The sequence below is a fragment of the Alligator sinensis genome, unplaced genomic scaffold (genome assembly GCF_000455745.1).
Source record: "Alligator sinensis unplaced genomic scaffold, ASM45574v1 scaffold904_1, whole genome shotgun sequence".
NCBI lineage: Eukaryota > Metazoa > Chordata > Crocodylia > Alligatoridae > Alligator > Alligator sinensis.
In genome coordinates, this window is record NW_005842587.1 from 993,328 (window position 1) to 1,012,978 (window position 19,651).

At 42.1% G+C, this 19,651-nt stretch overlaps 1 long non-coding RNA gene across 1 annotated transcript in view; it reads left to right on the plus strand.

Annotated features, from left to right (window-relative positions):
- LOC112551754 overlaps positions 1-10,179 on the plus strand; it is a 61,456-nt gene extending 51,277 nt beyond the window's left edge. The window contains exon 4 of the long non-coding RNA XR_003096064.1: positions 10,110-10,179. This is a non-coding gene — a long non-coding RNA (uncharacterized LOC112551754). The remainder of the gene's footprint in view (positions 1-10,109) is intronic.
- The last annotated feature ends 9,472 nt before the right edge of the window (positions 10,180-19,651 follow it).

Below are 19,651 nucleotides of genomic sequence, written 5' to 3' on the forward strand. Positions count from 1 at the left end.
GGTAAGTATTAGTTCAGTTCAGCTGCCATATACAGATGGATTTCGTTTTACATAATTTTTGCACTATTCCATGTTTTCAAATGAGACTAAAACTCTCCCATTTGGAATTTGGTTTTCTTTTCCATATAAATTTCGTATTGGCCGTAAGTTCCTCAAGACGGGGTGCAGCATCCCATAATGCACAGCTAAGGTTGCTAAGGACCCTGCTATTCTGTACCTTCAGACCTTACAGTAGCTCTCTAGGTGTGCATTATGAGATAACAACCTTGCCGGATCAATTTTGGTGTGGAAAATAGGTTTCCTTAAAAGAGGGGCACTGATGTAGCAGCATTCAAGTTCTACCAATTACAGTGTCTGACACCTTTCCCCTTGAAGGTTGCATGCTGAATGGGCAGAGTATATATTTTTGGCTTGTTTAAAAAGGATGAGGACAAGCATCTGATAGCTTACCTTAATTACTCCATTTCCTCTTCCCTGTATACATTTCCTAAATCTAATTATAGTGCATGTGGCCCCCTGCTATCAGCCAGTACCCAGAGATTAATATAAAGCCACAGGAGGACAGCTAACTCTCTTTACTATTTACACAACATTGCAAATATATTCCAACTGTCTTTTGATGCTAATATTTTGATACGTTCATCACTGCTTTAGCATCTGCCGTGAGCAGTATTTACACTCCACAAGCTTTACCAAAAGCAACTGCTCCTATTACTTCTATTAGTCCACTCAGTTTTCCACCTGAAATACCACATTTGTCTAGTCAGGGTTTGACATCTATTTTCAGGGGGTTTTGCCTTTCATAACAAGTTTTATTTAATTGTAGGTTCTGCTTTTCCCAAAGAATATGCTAGGCAATCTGTTACGTATTGTCAATCAACTGAGATGCACTTGGCTGCACTCTTGTGTTTATTATCTCGGCCCTGATAAGAAGACATTTTTGTGTGTGTGCATCTGTGTGTGTTGAAGTGTAATTGTTTATCTATTCTTCTGCAGCTTTATTTAGCCTGGAACTTGCTACAATGCCCTCACAAGTGCAGGAATGTTTTGCAGAGGGTGTGTGCATGTGCGTGCATGCCTTCCATGGAGCGTAAATAGCACTTCTCGCTAGGTTTGCTATTCAAAGCAACTGGTATGTTGTTCTGGGATTTATATTTTTTCCTTTTTAAGCAATCAGCCTTGAAACATTAAATATTCTTTATTTGTAAAAAAATAAATAATCACGGAGGTTAATTCTCCGGTCTCCCCTCCCTTAAAGGCATTTTGAACTGGCTTTAGGCAACAGCAAAACCTCTGACTCGGATGAGCTTCAGTATAACAAGGGGAGGCAGAACCCAAACTAAACAAAACAACCGTTCCAAATGAGAACTGAATTTTTTGGCTTGTCAGAGGGCAAAGGAAAATAACAATAAAAATAAACTTTGCAAACAACACGAAGGACAAAGACTCAGAATTAACGTAGGCCCATATGGCTCATTACAGTGCTTCACAGTTGTCTCAGCTATCAGCAGATTTGACAGAATAATGCATTTTGGAGCGTCAACAGTGGAGTGAGAATTGGCCAAAGACCAGTGTAACTGGTCTGTCTGTGTGGCTGCTGGTTTTCTGTCAGAGCCAGAACTTCACAGGTAATTTGGTTCCATAGTGCAATGACCTTATAGTGTCATGTTTTCCTCGCCTTACACTTCTGTGAAATAGAGAGGTCTGCCTACGGATAAGCACAGGAGCATTTGAGATAGAGCTGGTAGCAAATGCCCAGTGCTTTCCTTTTAAAACTCTAATTCCAGCTGCCTGTAATTTTGCCTTGCTATAATCATTTAGCCCCAAATTTCCATTCCAGGTGTCTGTCTCAGGATGATTGGGTTTTTTTCCCCATGAAAAAGTCATAATAAATCATTAAGCCATTCCTGAGAATAGAAGTAGGAAAATTTCTCTCTCTCACACACACACACACACACACACACACACACACACACACTCTCACACACACACACACACACACACACTTACTTCTTACAACCCTTTTGTTGAGGAGGAAGCATGCAACATTTTTCAGAGAGGTGTCCCTAATGTCAGGGATGTTAAAAGGACGAGGCCAAAATGGATGAACATGCTCTTACACAAGACTGCAGGCAGTGAATGAGGCAACCTTTTTTGGGACCCAAATTTTGTTTGTGGAAATTCTGCCATTTCAAAACATGGAACAGAAAAGAAAATTATGATTTTATTTTTTTTTGGCAAAATCAATATTTTGCTCTGATTTAAAAATTGAAAATTTTTATATTGCATAATAGAAATGAAAAGCCCTTTTGAAGCAAAAATGAAAACTTTTCATCCCCAGAGCTCAAAATGCTCTGTTCCATTTAAAAAACATTTTTCAATTATTTATTTATTTATTTTTTTTTGTGGCAAAAGTGTCTAATTAATATTTTCCAACATCAGACTGTTCCTCTGGAATATTTCTGATCAGCTCTAGCTGTACGGAAAATATAGGTGTGATAAAATAATCAAAGATTGCATCATAATACACAAAGTATATGATTATGGCTGCACAGACCAATTTATTTTTGGCATTTTCTAATTTTGAATGCTTGACTTCACGGACTTAATATTCTTGCATGTAGTGTTCTTCCCTAATATTTTGCATGTAATACATAATTATATAATGCACAATTAAAAATAACGTCACTCATAGTGGCAAAGCTTTAGCTAAGATATAAGGTCTTGCAGCATTTCTTACAGATGGTCAGGATGTGGTTTTGTTTAATGTCTTCTAAAATTTGTTCTACAGCCAAACCTCCATGACCATGAACACATATTTTCTGCTTTCATGTGCAGTTGTCTTGGCAAATCACTGTTGGAAATGTGACACCATATAACTAACATTGGTGGATCCTACCCATTGTTGTTGTTATTTTGAAGATTGATTGAATTCTCAGTGGGAGCAGACTGGGAGTCAGTGCAGGGTACAGAGCACTTTATAGAGCGCCTGCTCCATTATGTATGCAGATTGCCATGTTCTGCAGAAGCTTTAGCTTCTAAATTACTTCCAACTTCAGCTGCAAATACAATGAATTGCAATAATTCATTCAGGAGTTGGCAACTGTTGGGTTCTTGTGGCCTGACACTCACCAGGGAGGAGGCAGTAAAGATGCTGTAGTAAGCTGAAAGTTGGGAAAAAAAAAATGTTTTCACTCCAAAGATCTTAGCTTAGTGATGAGTTAAGATGGACGCCATCACTACCACTTTTGCTCCACCTCAATGGACAGATGGCTCGTCATATTGAAGGTGAATAGAGAACAGTGCTTCAGCTAGTTCCTCCACATCCCCCCCTTCCAGCTAACATCACATGCCTTGCCATTGTAAAGCCAGTGCTATTGCATTGGTTGCATCTGAGAAAAATGAGACAGACCTGGATGTTATAACTGCATTAACTTTTGGCTGTGAATGAGCCTATAACACCTCATCCCCTCTCCAAATGGCCTCATATAAAATGTGAAGAGAAGTTGGAGGGAGATGTTAGGTCCCAATGGGTTTGTACAGTTGAGAGCACTGAGGGAAGAAGAACAGTTGCTATTAGCAACTACCGGGTCTTCTGAAAAGCACCTGCCATACGATGTTACCTAGTCCTACTCTGCCTGATGGGCAGGTCAGCAGCACTTTATAGTCAAGGGTGTTGAAAGCTGCAGGCAGATTGACCTTCTGATGGCCATTGATATCCTAGTCAGTCTTTCTGTGCTATCCTGGTGTGTTGCCCCAGTCTGAAGCCCTAAAAGAAAGTTGGCAGTACCTCACTGGATTTGCCAAGGCTTGCTTTCATTTGCATTTGTGTGCTGATTCCATCCCCCCAACCCAAAGCCTGGATAGTGCAAGAACTTGGCTTGTATTCCTGGTTTTTAGTTACTTTTTCTTTTCAGTTCACCTTCCTATTTGATAGGACTGAAGGGCTCAGGAAATAGAGAGCTCCTTTATTTCTTTGTTAATGAAAGCATTAATATTCAGGACCAGAACACTCTGGCCATTGTGCAGCCACCCAGGATGGGAGAGGATGTGCACAAGGACATTCCTTGTATGTTTTTGCCAAGGCTTGCCACAGCATCTGTCCCTGCACTCCACTTTTTGCTTGCTCTGCCTTTCACCCCAGATATCAAACAAGGAGTGCAGAAGGAGCTAGGGTCATGGCTCAGCCTCTTCTCCAGCAGAACAAGGCCAGAACACTGATGTAAATGATCGTGTCCCACCTAATGGACGGAGCAGAGTTTGCTTTCTAGTGTGCACAGAGAAAATCCAGGGGGCCCGAGGCTTGGCTTCCTCAGTGAGGGATTGCTGTGCAATATCTCGTGTTCAAGACTGTGGTACAGGTGGCATAGTTGTTACGTCTCAGCTCTGTGTTCTTGGGGAACCCTGGCACAGGATGCAGTCTGTCTGACTCACAAAGGACTCACCCCCCCTCCCTCCCCTCCTCTACATAAACGAAACTGATTAAGATGCAGTGAGAGACGCACCTAAGACCCTCCAGATAAGGGTGACCAGAGTGAAACAACTGCCTTAGGTCTCATTTGCATCCAAGATGGAACCCGATGACCATTCATTTACATTAGAGATGGAGAACAGAAAGCCTGAAGCAGAGACTGCAGTGAATTCTGGGACCAGAGAAGCAGGTGAGCACTGCATGATGGGGAATCTGTGCTCCAAATGTTAATCAACCCATGTTCACACACACCCAGCTCAGCATTTATCAGACCAGTTCTAATCTGGATTTACAAAGGACTTTTCCCCCCCAGACACACACACACCTCTAAGTTTACTAGGCAACTTGGGCCGTAAATTCCCCGGTCCCACTATGGGAGGCCTACTTAAACTTGATTGACTAAAACTTGGTGGCCGGGTTAGGGAATGTTGAGGCAAGAGACCGAGTCAGAGGGGGTATGGGCAACATTTGAACAATGGTTAAGGGTTCATCACAACATCCAGCCCGTTGGAACCCTAATCACAGGTGTTGTCATACCTTTCCCGAGATGACTGGTGGGAATGCTCTCCATAAAAGGTTATGAGCACCCCAATAATTGTCTTAAGTCTGTTAAAAGACTATAGTAAGAACTGGAAAAGTCATGCTAAGCTGAGGCTTGTGCACAACAAGTAAAAATCCAAAATCCTGATGCTGCAAGCTATCTATTGTTGAATGCTTCGAAGCAGCTGAATTAAGGGTATAAAAATCTGTAAAAAGCAGCAGTGTGTGTGCTTCAAGAAGAAAAAAACTCGTGTGCTGACACCATCCCCTGTTGCTTTTGGGACGCTGAAAGAACAGATCGTCTCCCTTCAAGGATTGTGCTATGGACTATGCCTGTCAGCTTTGCAGCCCGAGTAGCTTGGACTGGTGAGATCCCAGCGCTCTCTCTCTCTCTCTTTTCACTCTAGGCATAAATTTCTGAACCTGAACTGTATCAGTTAAGCTTGAGCTAAGTTTCCCCAAATACTTAGTGAAACCTGGGTAGTATTGTAATTGTTTGTGTTTGTTTTTTTTTCTTTTGCATGTCTATTACTACTAGTACCATTATATATTTCCTATGCTTAGCAATAAATAACTTTTATAGTCAAACTGGTAGTAATGGGGTATATTTTTCCTTCCCTGCTTCTCTTTCCTCCCGTGCTCTGCAGCAACGCTTCTTTTACCTAAGCTAAAGATCCCTGTGAAGCCCAAAAATACTGTAGGGTCTGCTCATCAAGAGGCCAAAGATTGGGATGTGCTGAGTTTGAAACACATAAAGGGATCAGCTTGTACAGGCTGATTGACCCAGTTTGACTCAGAGGTGCCCTTATAAACTGAATGACGGCCCATGAGGGTGTCAGCTGGACACCCAGCCGGATTCAGAGGGATTCTGTTTACCTGTGTGCTTGTGTCTGACTGCAGTTTATTGCTGCTCTGATGAACTGATTCTTGGCATATGAGGGTGTCAGCCTGTCCATGTTGATCAACCCGGCTGGGTTAGGCATGTCACATTAATTTGTGTGTGTTTGTGTGTATGACTGATTTGGTGACTGGAGGAACCCAGCTCCATTGGGGGTGAGGGCTTGCAGAAGGGAGATATACAGCTCCGTATAGAAACACAAGTAACACAAGCAGCACATTGACAGAATTACCAAGACCCTAGAAACTATCCCTAATAAATGAGCACACCCGAAGTAATGGGCAAATCTGGTAACATAGTCTAGTCTTAAGGTAAAATGCAGAAGCTATTTCTTGCTACATGTCAATGAGATACAAAGTGGCAGAGTGGGACACAGCCTCTCTATTGTGAAATGCTTTTCAGGGGAGGATAAAGGCACAGCGATAGGCTAAGGACTGGGCTCTTTCATCAGCTGAGAATTCCTAGTTTGGCATATATATCAAGGGCTGAATTTTGCATTGAGGTGCAACATTGATAACTCAAATATATGGAATGGCATTGGCAGAAGAGTGAATGCAAAAAAATGGGTGATCAGTGAGGGAGATGTTTCAAGGTGGACAGTATTTTAATTAAGAAAGCTTAGTAGGTCTATCCTGTAAGGGTATGGCTTCTTAAAATGGGACTGCTTCTCAGCATTGATCCTTGTTATTTCTGAGCTTAAAAAAAAAAAAAAAAAAGTCTGGCTCTGGCACAGGCATCCTAACTGCCCTTTGCCACATCACTTAATCTCTCTGTGCTTCACAGCTAGGGACTGAAATTATACATAAAACAGTATAAATGATCGGAAACTGGTTCAAATCTGTAACACAACAAAAGCTCAGTGCTCATAAACCACTTTCAAAATGGCCCAAACCAGTGTAAGATAAACCTGAATGGATGTAGTATCAGACTAAACGGATTTAGGTTAAATTGGTTTATTGAACTTCTGCCCCAGATTCCTTCCAGATTCAAGTTAACTCAGAGTCTCCCAGCATCGCAGGATGCTTTCCACCTCCCTGCAAAATCCCCTCACAGGTTGGGCAAGCTAGCCTGCCTGAAGCTGTCTGCTCTAGCTAAGAAGGGAGGTTTGCTCCAGTGCCCCCCAGCTTCTATCTGGGACCACTGCAGGTATGCGGCTGCATTTGTGGAATCAAAAGTGAACGTCCGTTCCCTTGCTTATCGGTTCAATCTACGCAGCTTGACTAACCTGCAAAGATTGAGTCAATTCAGCCTCAGGCTTTTGACTATCTGTACTTAGCTCATATGTTCCTTCTCCCACTCTTTTTTGTTTTATTTAGCTTTTAAGCTGCTCACCCTAGAGATGGTCCCTTACTTTGAGTTTGCACCATGCCAAGTGATTTGAGGCCCCTAAGTACTGCTATAATGATAATAGACAGCAGTACTTTGAGAGAGACTACCCAACTCCTCTTCCATAGGCTTGGGGATCCCTTTTTGCTTCAAAGTCAGTATATGTCTGTTGTGCCAAGAAGGCAGTATTCAAGGAGACAGGGGAGGGAAGGGTGTACGTGTCTGCTTTGGTGCCTTATACAGAACTATGGAGATCTGCATCACCACAGTGAGAAGGAAGAGAAGGGTTGGTGAACCTTGTTACATGGCTTTATTTCATGTTCTGCTGCTGTGGAAGCTCCCAGGCACTGCATAAATTCTGTTCCCATTCAAGGCAAGGAGAATAGGACTCTTATTTGCCAGTAGTGGGGAGATTAACTAGAGGTTAATTGACAGAGTCTTGCAGCACTACAGAGAGGGGCACTGCAAGGGTCAACTATCCCTCAGTTGGGAGGCAGACGGGTTAAACATTTTTCCCTCTTAAGGCCATGCGGTACATCCCTGCCTGACCCAGAACCAAATCTCAGTTTCTTGACTCCCACATTCAGTCACAAACCCACACTCTCTTTTCTAATCTCTATGCTAGGGCTGTCCAGTTGTCCACCCATAGGTCATATGCAGCCCATGTGGTTTAATTTCCAGGTTGCAGGCTCCTGTTAAGCTGCCACTCTCCCCATTGTTGTGCTGCATATTCAGTAGGCTGGGGGTAGAGTATTGCACTGGATGCATGATGGGCATCTCTGGGAGCCCATGTGGTGTGCCACTCAGGGCCCACAACCGGTGTGGTATATGGTCGGTGTCCACTTAGAACTTAGCCCTGCTCTATGCTATGAGGTTGGACACACATGCTGGTATGCCATAAATGACATTCATGCCATATGCAAATATTCAATATTCATCATATATTCGAAAACAAGCTTTGCATTTTTGTAGCCTTACTTACCAAGACAGCAGAGCACAGGAGTTTTATACCTGGGCTGCAGAATCCCGAGAACAGCACTGATAAACCTTTAAAGAAACGAACCTGAAAACCTGAACTGCAGTAGCACTAGCAGGCACTCGGTAATATGACTGCATTTACTGCATTCATGCTGGTGGGCTTTCTTGAGTGTGAAGTAAACATCTTTTGAATGACTTGATGCCAGAGGGGGCATGTATGGCATCCTCAGACAGCCTCAGTGAGACATCTGACTGATTAGATATTAAGGTCAGACGCTGAGATACCAAGGTCATGCCACATCCTGTTTTCCTCATATTGCTGGGGCCTGATAAAATAGCAGTTGGTAAGACCACCAATCAGATAAGGTGGCAATTTTCGACAGTCTCAAATTATTGTTACAGCAAGGGAGGTTCAGATAAGATCAATCAGACACTGGGATGATTTAGCTATTCCTGAGATTTTTTTTCTTCTTCTTCTTCTTCATGAAGACACTTTACCCAGCCAGTCTTTTGAATATGAATGCAGGGGGAACACTCATGGAATCTTTTACCATCCTCAGAGCAAAATACAAGGGTTGATTTATGGGCTGGATTACAGAGAAACAGTGATTCTTTGCTCTTTATGATGTTTTGTCGGAAGGTGCGGTACCCTGCAGTCAGAACTGCATGATTTCAACTCGGTTTTTACAAAAGGGGCTACAGAGTGGGGTGGCAGCGAGTACGACAGCTCTTGTAACACAGCAGTTAATAAGACACAAGCACATAAATCATGTGACAGGTATTGAGTCTAACAAGCCAGGGCAGCAGCTTTTAAAAACAGCCATTTAAGTTACTACCCTGTCAAAGGAAGCTGACTGCACACCATGGGTTTTATGCCACAATTTGCCATTAAAATGTTTCTTTTTTTTGCTGCTTGGAAAGTTTCAAAAACATTCTGGACTATCACAGCTGCACCATCGCTCTAACGCTACCAAAAACATTTTGGGAGTCCAAGGAAAGCAGAAGGGGAGAGGAGTTTGGAGTGTCTCAGCCGTGCCAAGAGATGAATCTGTACTGCTACAATGTCCTTCATTCTGACAGATATTAGTCCTGAAGTTACCTACATTTCACCTCAATTCTTTTTTTATTGTTGAAACCACTTTACATCAGAAAGAATAGTAAAATGGACAATATAGAATGTCCTTTGCATGAAGGGAACAATTCCTATTGCATTGCATCTCCTGCATACTTTTTTGTGTCCCCTTCATTCTGAGCCTTTGTTACACAGCATGTCATATATTTGAACCTTGTCAGGCTGAGAAGGAGAGACAAGGCCAAAGCAGTGTTGTGCAACGGATACACATCCCTGTCTTTATTTCTGTGTCTAGGTAGGAGTCAATGGGTGATGGCACAAGAATGCTGTCATTAATGCACAGGCATGTCCCCTGTGCTCTCTGTTCTGTGCTATCATATTTTTACTAGAGCTCATCAGGAAGTGCTTTATGTTCCAGCCAAACATTTCAATGAGAACAAACCAGCTTACTTCTTCATCACATTTTTCTTCACAAGGTTTGTGGGTACCATCAAGTGTCAGAACTGAAAAATCTCTGACAGAGGAAGTATGTGTGCGCGCGTGCGTGTGTGTGTGTGTGTGTGCGCGCGCGCACCCATGCATGTGTACACACTTGCTGCTGCTGTTCCCAGTTGCTGAAAACCAAAAAACCCCTTTAGACTTTTCGAAATAAAGAAACAAAAATGCCCCTGCCCCCACAATGAAAATGGATCTTTCCCAAAGAAATTTCTACTTTGATTAAAAAAAAAAAAAAAAAAGATTGTTATTGGTGTTCGTGTTGATGTTGGTACTGAAAAAGCGATTTGAATGAGCATTTTGACCAGATTTACTTCTGATTTTCATAGACATGGATCATCCCGTGCATCTGGAATCCTCCATTGTCAAGCTTATATGTAGTGGACCCTACTGCACCATGCAAGAATGATTTTCTTCCAGCATCGCACACTGCTTTCTAACAAAAGAAAATATATTTTCTACAGTTTATGTGCTAGCGATGGTCTAATCTGAGATTAATTCCACCTGTCTGTCCCCAGGAGTTTTTGTCAGTGGGTAAACCAAGTCTGTGGTGGTGACTTCTTTTTACATCTGATCTTGACAATGTCAGGAAAAGTAGAAAGTGCTTCAGGGAAGATTCTTAGTAACATCCCATCAGCAATATTGCATTATGTTAAGTTCAATGAGGTCATTTTGTTTCCATTATAAGTTTCTAGCTCTGTGGACACTAATGGGAAGGAAATATAGTCCATCTTGAGATAGAAGCCCTGAAGTGTGGGATACCGAAGGATGTCATCAGTGAAATGGGATCCTAGGAACTGCCAAACTGGAATGCAGCAAAGGCCCATCTAGTTCAGTCCTGGCTCTGACAGTGATCCATGTCCAATGTTTATGGGAAAGGGGGGTGGAAAAAAAGCCTATAATGCACCTAGCTTTGGTACAGCGCTAGGGAAGACATTTATTCCTGACCCTAGGCTAATGATCAGCAAATGCCAAGAAACAAAAGGTGAACAGCACAATTACGTGATTTTGCTGCTCAGGATGATAAAAAAGAGTTGCACAATTGGTGTTGTCTGTTGCTATAGCACGATGTTTGGAAGGACTGCTTGCCTGGAGAATGGCTCTATTCACAAGGCGGAGTCCATAAATTTGGAGAAATGTCATATAGGCAAGATGTCTGACCTGCCTGTATGTCACCAAGCTCCTCAAGATTCGACAGTGTTGGATCCACATCTGGTGCAAGTAAACACAATTGGGTTTTCAGCTGGTGTAAATTGGCACACCTGCATCGAAGGCAGAGACGTGCTAGTTTGCAGCAGCTTGGAACTTGACCATTGATTTTTCTGCTGTTGCTGGCTTCTCAGGGGTCAGGGAGGGATGTGCTGGTTGTTGTTTGTTCATTGCATTTGTTTGGTGTTTGTGGCACTTGAATAGGTTCAAGAAAATGCTTAACAACACTAGAATTAGTTGAATAATATTAATTGAATAATTTATTCAATCAATTCCATTATACTTTTCAAATAATATATATTTGATATTCACTGTGAGAGAGAGGTGAGCGGACAACAGGAAGCATGTCGTTTGGAAATTATGTATTTGTCAAATTTTATGGATATTTTTCAAATGAATTATTTGGATTTTATTTTATGTTGTTTTCCCAGCTGTTGCCTTTCACAATTCCTCTTCGTATATAGGCTTTGCCCTGTCATGTAGGGATACCCCAGCTAGTAATAAACAAGCTGGCTTGAGTCTCAGCAGTCTGCTGAGAACCAGGATAATTTAGCCACCTGGACCTCTGCCCCACTTCAGCTAGGCTGCTGCTGGTGCCCGACCTACCTTGTTTACAGCTAGCTTGGGTATCTCTACATGGTATTGCAGGCTGCAGTGTGGAAAGAAGGAGCACAAAATGTTGGCAAATAATCTACAGGTTTTATATTTGCTTCTCATTGAAGGAATCCTTTCTTAGCTCATTATCATTGCCTAGTTTCCATGAGAGCTAACAAAATACAAGTCTCTACATATGGGGCCATCTTTGCAGTAACAGAGCTTGCTGGCAAAGATCTATAAGGCCAGTGATGTATCACTCCTTGAGACTTTAATGATGGGTGCTGGTACTTGGTATGCCTGCTTCTTTCTAATGGCAGCCACATTTCAGCCTATTGAATTCAATGACAAAATTCCCATTTATTTTCATAGAGCCAGCATTATATTCCAAGATTACACAGATGATAAATAATAAGAGGGAAATAATGAGTTCACCTCTTTCTCCCCTTGGACATGAAGAGATTCCTGCAACGCAGCAGACTTCAAAGTCACTTTTAGCACATTGCCCATGCTAAATAAACAACATGATAATTACATATGTTCTGAATTATGCCCTTGTTCCCATGCTTACAAAATGGACTTATTTTCACTGAGTCTCTTTCAAAGAGACTGTATAATATAATTCATGCAAAAGTGATTTTTCTTTCTCTGCTTTCAGAGTTTGAATATTGTTTAGGTTTTTTTGTGATTATTTATTTTATTTTACTTTACAGAATGCGAAGAATACAACAGCATAAAGTAGTCTTAAAACAAAGAGTGAGTTACTAGCACTCTTAGGATAATAACAAAGTCTATATTTAACAAAAGAATATGACCAAAATGCAAGAAAATAACTTTTCAATTTTGAATGTGAGCCATCTCCCCACCCATTCTATAAATGTGCCTCAAACTTTCTTCCAGTAGTTGCTATATCAACATTTTTGGTGTTGATGCAATAGCATCTGGACACCTTTGGTAGCATCTGGACATAAATATTAAAAATCAACAAAAACATGACATGAACTACCCATATGGGTAGCCAAGTAAAGCCACAGCCACTGGAATTCATTAAGGGCCTTCATCTGCAAAACTGAATGCCTCATCTCTTGTTTTCAGCTTATCTATCATCTTCCTTTTAAGATGCAAGTGAACCTGCCTGTTGATTAAGTTTCTCTTTCATCAAATTGGAAATTACTCATCCTGGGCAAAGTGGTGATCCAATTGGAAAAACACCTGCATAAAGCTAAAATCCCAATTTGTCAGGGCATGGGAATGTTAAAATATTCATTTTTGTGAAACCCACAGTTGGAAGGTTTTTTTCTGTAATGCCTGCCATAGTTGGAGGAAATTGCATGAGCATGGTTTAGGCCACAGTTAGGTTGATAGAAAAGTTGTTCTGTGAGAAATTACTTCCCTATATTTTTCTAAGAGCTGGGTCTTGGAGTGCTCAAGTACTCATGAAGTATTTCTGTTGAAAATCACCAGAGGATAACCCTTGATGATCCTTTCGGGTGTGAACACTGCAGGAAAACACTAGCCAACATGCTTTCCTCTTCTAGATTCTCCCTGCCATTATGTATCCTTTCAGGGATAGAAATAAACTAGCTCTACAAGTGTTAATGCTTGGAGGGGAATAGCCAGAAAGCATTTAATTCTCTCAGATCCAGCAAACTACATATGTATGATGAGAACCAGCATACTTTCTTATGCATGTACAATATCCAAAAAAAGCTGCCTTGAAAGAATATGAAGACTGAAAAATATGTATGGCCCCTTAAACTCATTCTTGGAAATAACAAAACTATTTTAGCTGAATTAAAAAAAAATCAGCCTGAGGTAGACATCTGCCATAGCAAGTCTTAGCCTAAATGGGTAAAGCTTAACAAAGGACTAAGTAACTGAAGCAAGGTCTTACAATAGAAAATGTCAGCTGACTTTAGCTACGGTGCTGCCAGCTCTGCCTGTAATAATGGCTAAGGGCTAAATTGTGGCATACAGTAATGGCTGCTTCTTGAGTGGACAAGAGATGCACTACAACAGGGTATCTCCAAAAGGTGATGTGCATCCTGGAGACTGCAGCCTCAGTCCACCCATAAACAAGGGTATCACACACTTGCTTTTCTGGCTAGCCAAATCTTAAGGCTGATGGGAGAGGGGAAGTTTTATTTCTGCCCTTGTTGAGTGTCTTACATAGTTCTTATCCTTCCTGAATTCAGTGATTCCTATTGGCTTCAAGGCAGACTGAGGAATGAAGGGGAGCAAGATTTAATCCCCTTCAGCCAACAAGTTTACACTATATGGGTTACAGTACAAGGGATAGCTATTCTGCCAGTAATAGAAAGGAGCTGAGTGTTTTATTATTGATTTGTATGCAGGATTAGAGGGCTTCCCAACCAAGTTTGCGGATGGCACAAAACTGAGGGGCTCCTTGGGAGAACAGGAGAATTCAAAGGGATTTTGATAAGCTGGAGAAATGGGCAATAGACAACCAAAGGAAATTAAACAAAGAAAAATGCAAGGTGCTGTCTTTGGAGAAGAAAAAACAAATGCACCAACACAAGATGGAGATAATTGGCTGAGAATTAGCATTGCTGAGAAGGATCTTGGCTTCATGATGGAACACAAATTTGACATGAATCAGAATTATGCCAGAAAAGGAAATCCAATTTGGGGCATTATTGAACATTAATAGATATATTATATGTAAGACATGGGAGATAATATCTCATTCTGCTCAGCACCAGTTAGGCCTCAGTTGGAGTAGTGTGTGCAGTTTTGGCCTCTGCACTAAGAAGGATGTGGAAAAATTGGAAATGGCCTAGGGACTGGCAATAAAGATGAAGAAGGGGATGGAATGCAAGCTACACGAGGGAAGGCTGAAAGAGCCAGGTGTGTTTAATTTGGAGAAAATGGATTAAGGGAAGGACACTATAGCAGTTTTTAAATATCCAAAAACTGCCATAAAGGAGAACTACTATTCTCCCTTGCCCCAGAGGACAGGATACAAAGCGATTGGTTTAAATTATAGCAAAACAGATTAAGATCTTATCACAGAAAAAAACTTCCTATCTGTAAAAGCAGTAAGATAATGGAACAATCATGTGGAATCTCCTCCATTAGAGATTGTGAAGAAGAAGCTGGATGAGCATTTGTCTGGGATGATCAAGGAATGGCGTACCTTGCATCCCTGCATCTAGGGGTTGAACTGGATGACCAGAGAGATCCTTTGTAATCCTTTAGTCCTGTGGATCAATGGTAAAGCTTGTTCATGGGATTCTGAAGGCTGGGTCCAGTCTTGAGAGTGACTTTGGGCTCTCAGGCACACCCTTCACTGATGTACTCTGGGTTTGAAGTGAACACGATAATTCATGTGGGCAGGTTGTGGCTGGGGTGTATTGAGCCCCCACTTTTCCAAACACATCATTATCATGATGTAAACAAGCCCTTAGGTACTTAATGTATTAGTTATCTAGTATGAGATTTTGGTGTCTGCAGGAGGAGTTTTTGCAAATATGTGGGAAATCCCTCTGTTCCCACAATTGTCCCACAAGCATGGGCACACAAGCAGAGGAATGTAAGGGCTCCGGTTGGAATATATGAGCACCTATACATGTGCCCGATGCCTGCTCTGAGGCATGCTAATTATGCATCGTCAGAGACTTGATTAATTGATTCGGCTGGAGCAGGCTAATTGGCACGCTCCAGGAGCCTTGGCCTCAAGTGTGTTCAGCCTCTCTCTGCTTCAAAACGGCAGTGGTGGTGCTTTAACTAAAGCTTGTTCAGTGAACTGTACTTAAAGTACCGCTGCTGCCATTTTGAAACATAGGCCGCTGAATACATGAGATGCTGCAGGCACGTTAATTAAAGCGGCTCACAAGACCCGCTCTAATTAAAAGTGGCTCCCCGGATCCCAGAGCACAAAAGAGTCTAAATAAAATTACTTCATTGAGCGATAAAAATCTTGGCTTGCAGTAGGGATTTTCTAGCACTTAACAGGGTGGCTGATATTGCAAAGACCTTCCTACATACAAAGATCTTTTCAGCTCAGGTACATTCATACTGAAAAATAATTGAAAAGTTGTTATGTAAGAAAGTGCTTTGTTCTTCCTGGATGTTCATTCTCTTATTTCATTTTGTAGCTCTTGTACAAAAGGAGAATTTGGGGGAGAAAATGGGGAAGTAGAAGGGGAGAGAGGCAAGATAGTACTAGGAAAAGGATAGGAAGGTTAAATAAATGGCTCATCTATATTACAGAGATGCTGACACAGTAGTTTTGCCAGCGTAGCTATGGTGCCTAAGTGGGGATATGACATTAGCCAGCAGAATGTATTTTTCTATTGGTATCTTATAACATCATAGAAAATTAGAGTTGGAAGAGACCCCAGGAGGTCATCTAGTCCAACCCCCTGCTCAAAACAGGACCATGTCCAACTTTGTCATACAACCCAAGGCTCTATCTAGCCGGGTCTTAAAAACCTCCAAGAATGGAGATTCCACAACCTCTCTGAGCAATCTGTTTCAGTACCTTACTGCCTTCCTCATGAGAAAATTTTTCCTAATATCTAACCTAAATGTCCCTTGTTGTAACCTGAGGCCTTTGCTCCTTGTTCTGTCATCTGCCACCACTGAGGACGATCTAGATCCATTTGTAACCATCGAGGACGATCTAGATCCATTTGTAACCATCCTTCAGGTAGTTGAAGGCTGCTATTAATCCCTGTTCAGTCTTCAGGGACTAAAAAAGTCCAGTTCCCTTAGCCTCACCTCAGAAGTCATTTCCCCCAGCCCCGCTAACCATTTTTGTTGCCCTCCACTGGACTCTCTCAAATTTGTCTACATCCTTTCTGTGGTGGGGGGCCCAAAACTGGACACAGTACACCAGATGTGGGCACATTAGTGCTGAATAGAGGGGAATAATCACTTCCCTTGATCTGATGGCAATGATTCTACTAATGCAGCCTTGCGTACCATTAGCCTTCTTTGCAACAAGGGCACCTTGTTGATTCATATTCAGCTTATTGTCCACTTTAGCCCCCAGGTCCTTTTCTTCAGAGCTGCTGCTTAGCCAGTCAGTCCCCAGCCTATACCAGTGCATGGGGTTGTTCTGTCCTAAGTGCAGGACTTTGCATTTATCCTTATTGAACCTCATGAGATTTCTTTTGTCCAGTCCTTCAATTATTCAAGGTCCTTCTGAATCCTAGCCTACCTTTCAGCGTATCCACTACACTACTCAGCTTGGTGTCTGCAAACTTGCTGAGGGTGCGCTCCATCCCATCTTCCAGGTCATTGATGAAAATATTGGACAAAACCAGCCTCAGGACTCACCCCTGGGGCACTCCACTTGATACCATTCATCCAACCTGTATTTCCTTAGATTGCTTGTGAGAATGTTGTGGGAGACCATATCAAAAGCCTTGCTAAAGTATATCATGTCCACTGGTCTCTGCACCTCCACAGAGCCAGTCATCTCATCATAAAAGGCAATTAGGTTGATCAGGCATGATTTGTCCTTGGTGAATCCATGCTGACTGTTACTAATCACCTTCCTCTCCTCTAAATGCTTAGAAATGGATCCTTGAGGACATGTTCCATGATTTTTCCAGGGACTGAGGTGAGACTGACCGGTCTATAGTTCCCTGGATCTCCCTTCTTTCCTTTCTTAAAGATGGTCACCATATTTGCCCTTTTCCAGTCATCTGGGACCTCTCCTTTTCTCCATGAATTTTCAAAGATGATGGCCAGTGGCTCTGCAGTGACATCAGCCAACTCCCTCAGCATCCTCAGATGCATCCCATCTGGCCCCGTAGACTTATACATGTTAAGCTTTTCTAAATAGCTCCTAGCCTGACCTTTTGCCACTGTTGACTGTTCACATCCTCCCCAGACCATCCTGCCAGGCATAGTAGTCTGGGAGCTGACCTTGCCTGTGAAGACTGAGGTGAAAAAGGAATTGAGTACTTCACCCTTTTCTGCATCATCTGTCACTAGGTTGTCTCCACCATTGGCCTCAGAACAGTGAGATGTTTCTCTTGGTTTTGGTCTCTTGAAGTTGGCAATAATGCCTAACTTTCATTTTCCAAAGTAACATAGTTTTAGGGGTCTAAGTAACACTTAGGGCATATCTTTACCATGCCAGCTGAATGCCCTGAATGGGGCAGCCCTGAGCTTGTCCCTCCAGCTCCACTCCTGTTCACACACACCAAACCCCGAATTGCACAGGTGAAGATGTTCTGGAATATCTCTCCATGACCACTCTCAAGATCTATTTCTGGAATAAATGCAAATGGCTGTTGGGCTGTTGGGAACACCCCAAGGTGGCCTCACCAGCATATTTGGAGCATACAATGTAAAGGAGATGGACAGGGTGAGTTTGAGGGTGGTTCAGGGTGCCGTTGTAGTGTGGATTATCTTTTTATTCCTTTTAAATAAGAGGCATATTTATATCTCCTGTCATGCATTATATCATTCTGTCACACAGAAATAAGACTTTATGTGACATAGTTGCCATTCATATATTTACTCAGAATTTTACTTAAAGTAAAATGTCTCCTGCATTTGTAAGTGGGGCTAGCCATGCCACCAGGTCGCCCAACACTTTTTCACTACAAGACACTATTTTCAGTTGCTCATAACTTTATCAAAATTTAACCATTTGGGAAAGTTTCAGTCAAAATGGTTCTTCTGTTTTTGAGAATGAGGCTAAAGAAAAATATATTATATGACCACTGTTAAAAATTTCTGGCAATCCTTCTTTTGTGAGATTCCAGCCAGCCCACTGCTTGGAGCACTGACCTGAAATTTGGTAGGGTAGGGCTTGTTCTTTGGGTCAAGGATGTGTTTTTTGCTCAGCATGTTAAAATCTACTGAAACTGGAGTTCATTCATAGGTCCTAGTGCCCAGATCCTCAAAGGTTTTTTAAATCTATTGGAATCCGACTCCTAAATTCTTTTGAATACCTTTACCTTATTGCTTGAGTTCCTTGTTGCTATAATGGGAATAACAACATTTGTTTTATTCATAGGAATGTTGTGAGGATGCATACAAGAAAGACTGGACATCTTTATTCATGCTCAAGGGGTGTGCGCACTTTAATTAGAGTGGTTCTTGAGAGCTGTTCTAATTATCTGCAGCATCTTGTGTATGCAGCAGCCCACACTTCAGAATGACAGCAGGGGCACTTTAACTAAAGCTCGTTCAACAAGCTTTAGTTAAAGTGCCTCTGCTGTTATATTGAAGTATGGGGATGATGAATATATGAGACGCTGATGCTGCTGGAGCATACTAATTAGCATGCTCCAGCAGTCTTGATTAATCAAGTTTGCTCCAATGCGCTGTAGTTAGAGCTAATTGGAGCAGGCATCCTGCACGTCTATAGGCACCCATTCTGAGACACTCAGGTACTATGGCAATGAAGACCATGTCCATGTTTCTAAAACAGACTACAACAGTGTGGAAAACACTCGGTTCAGTGAATATAGGTCAGTTCAAGAGCAATGAGCCTTCTTTGGCATTTCTTGCTTCTGTTTCTCTTCTTTTTCCTGTGGTCATTTTTACCTCTCTTTTTTTTTACAGTTTTGTTTGCACTCTCTGATTTGTCTTCACCGTTATATGTATATGTACAATTTTCAGAGGCAGTCCAATCTGGTCTATTGTGTTATTCACATACTAACCTGTTAAATATCCCAAGACCTAATATTATACTGTACTGACCCTATATTATGACTCCAAGATCCCACTCTGCCTCCGCGCTGCTGAGAAGGACACTCCCCAACCTATAGGAGTGCTGGAGATTCCTCCTTCCCAGGTGGAGTACCTTACATTTATCTTTATTAAATTGCATCCTATTTCTCTCTGCCCATTGATCCAACCTGTCCAGGTCAGTCTGAATCTGCTCCCTGGCCTCCACTGTACTAACTTTGCCCCATAACTTGGTATCATCAGCGAACTTGGAGAGGGTGTTCTCCACGCCTTCGTCCAAATCACTGATGAAGATATTGAATAATATCGGTCCGAGGACCGAACCCTGAGGGACCCCACTGCCCACCTCCCTCCAGGCTGAGAAGGAACCATCCACCACCACTCTCTGGGT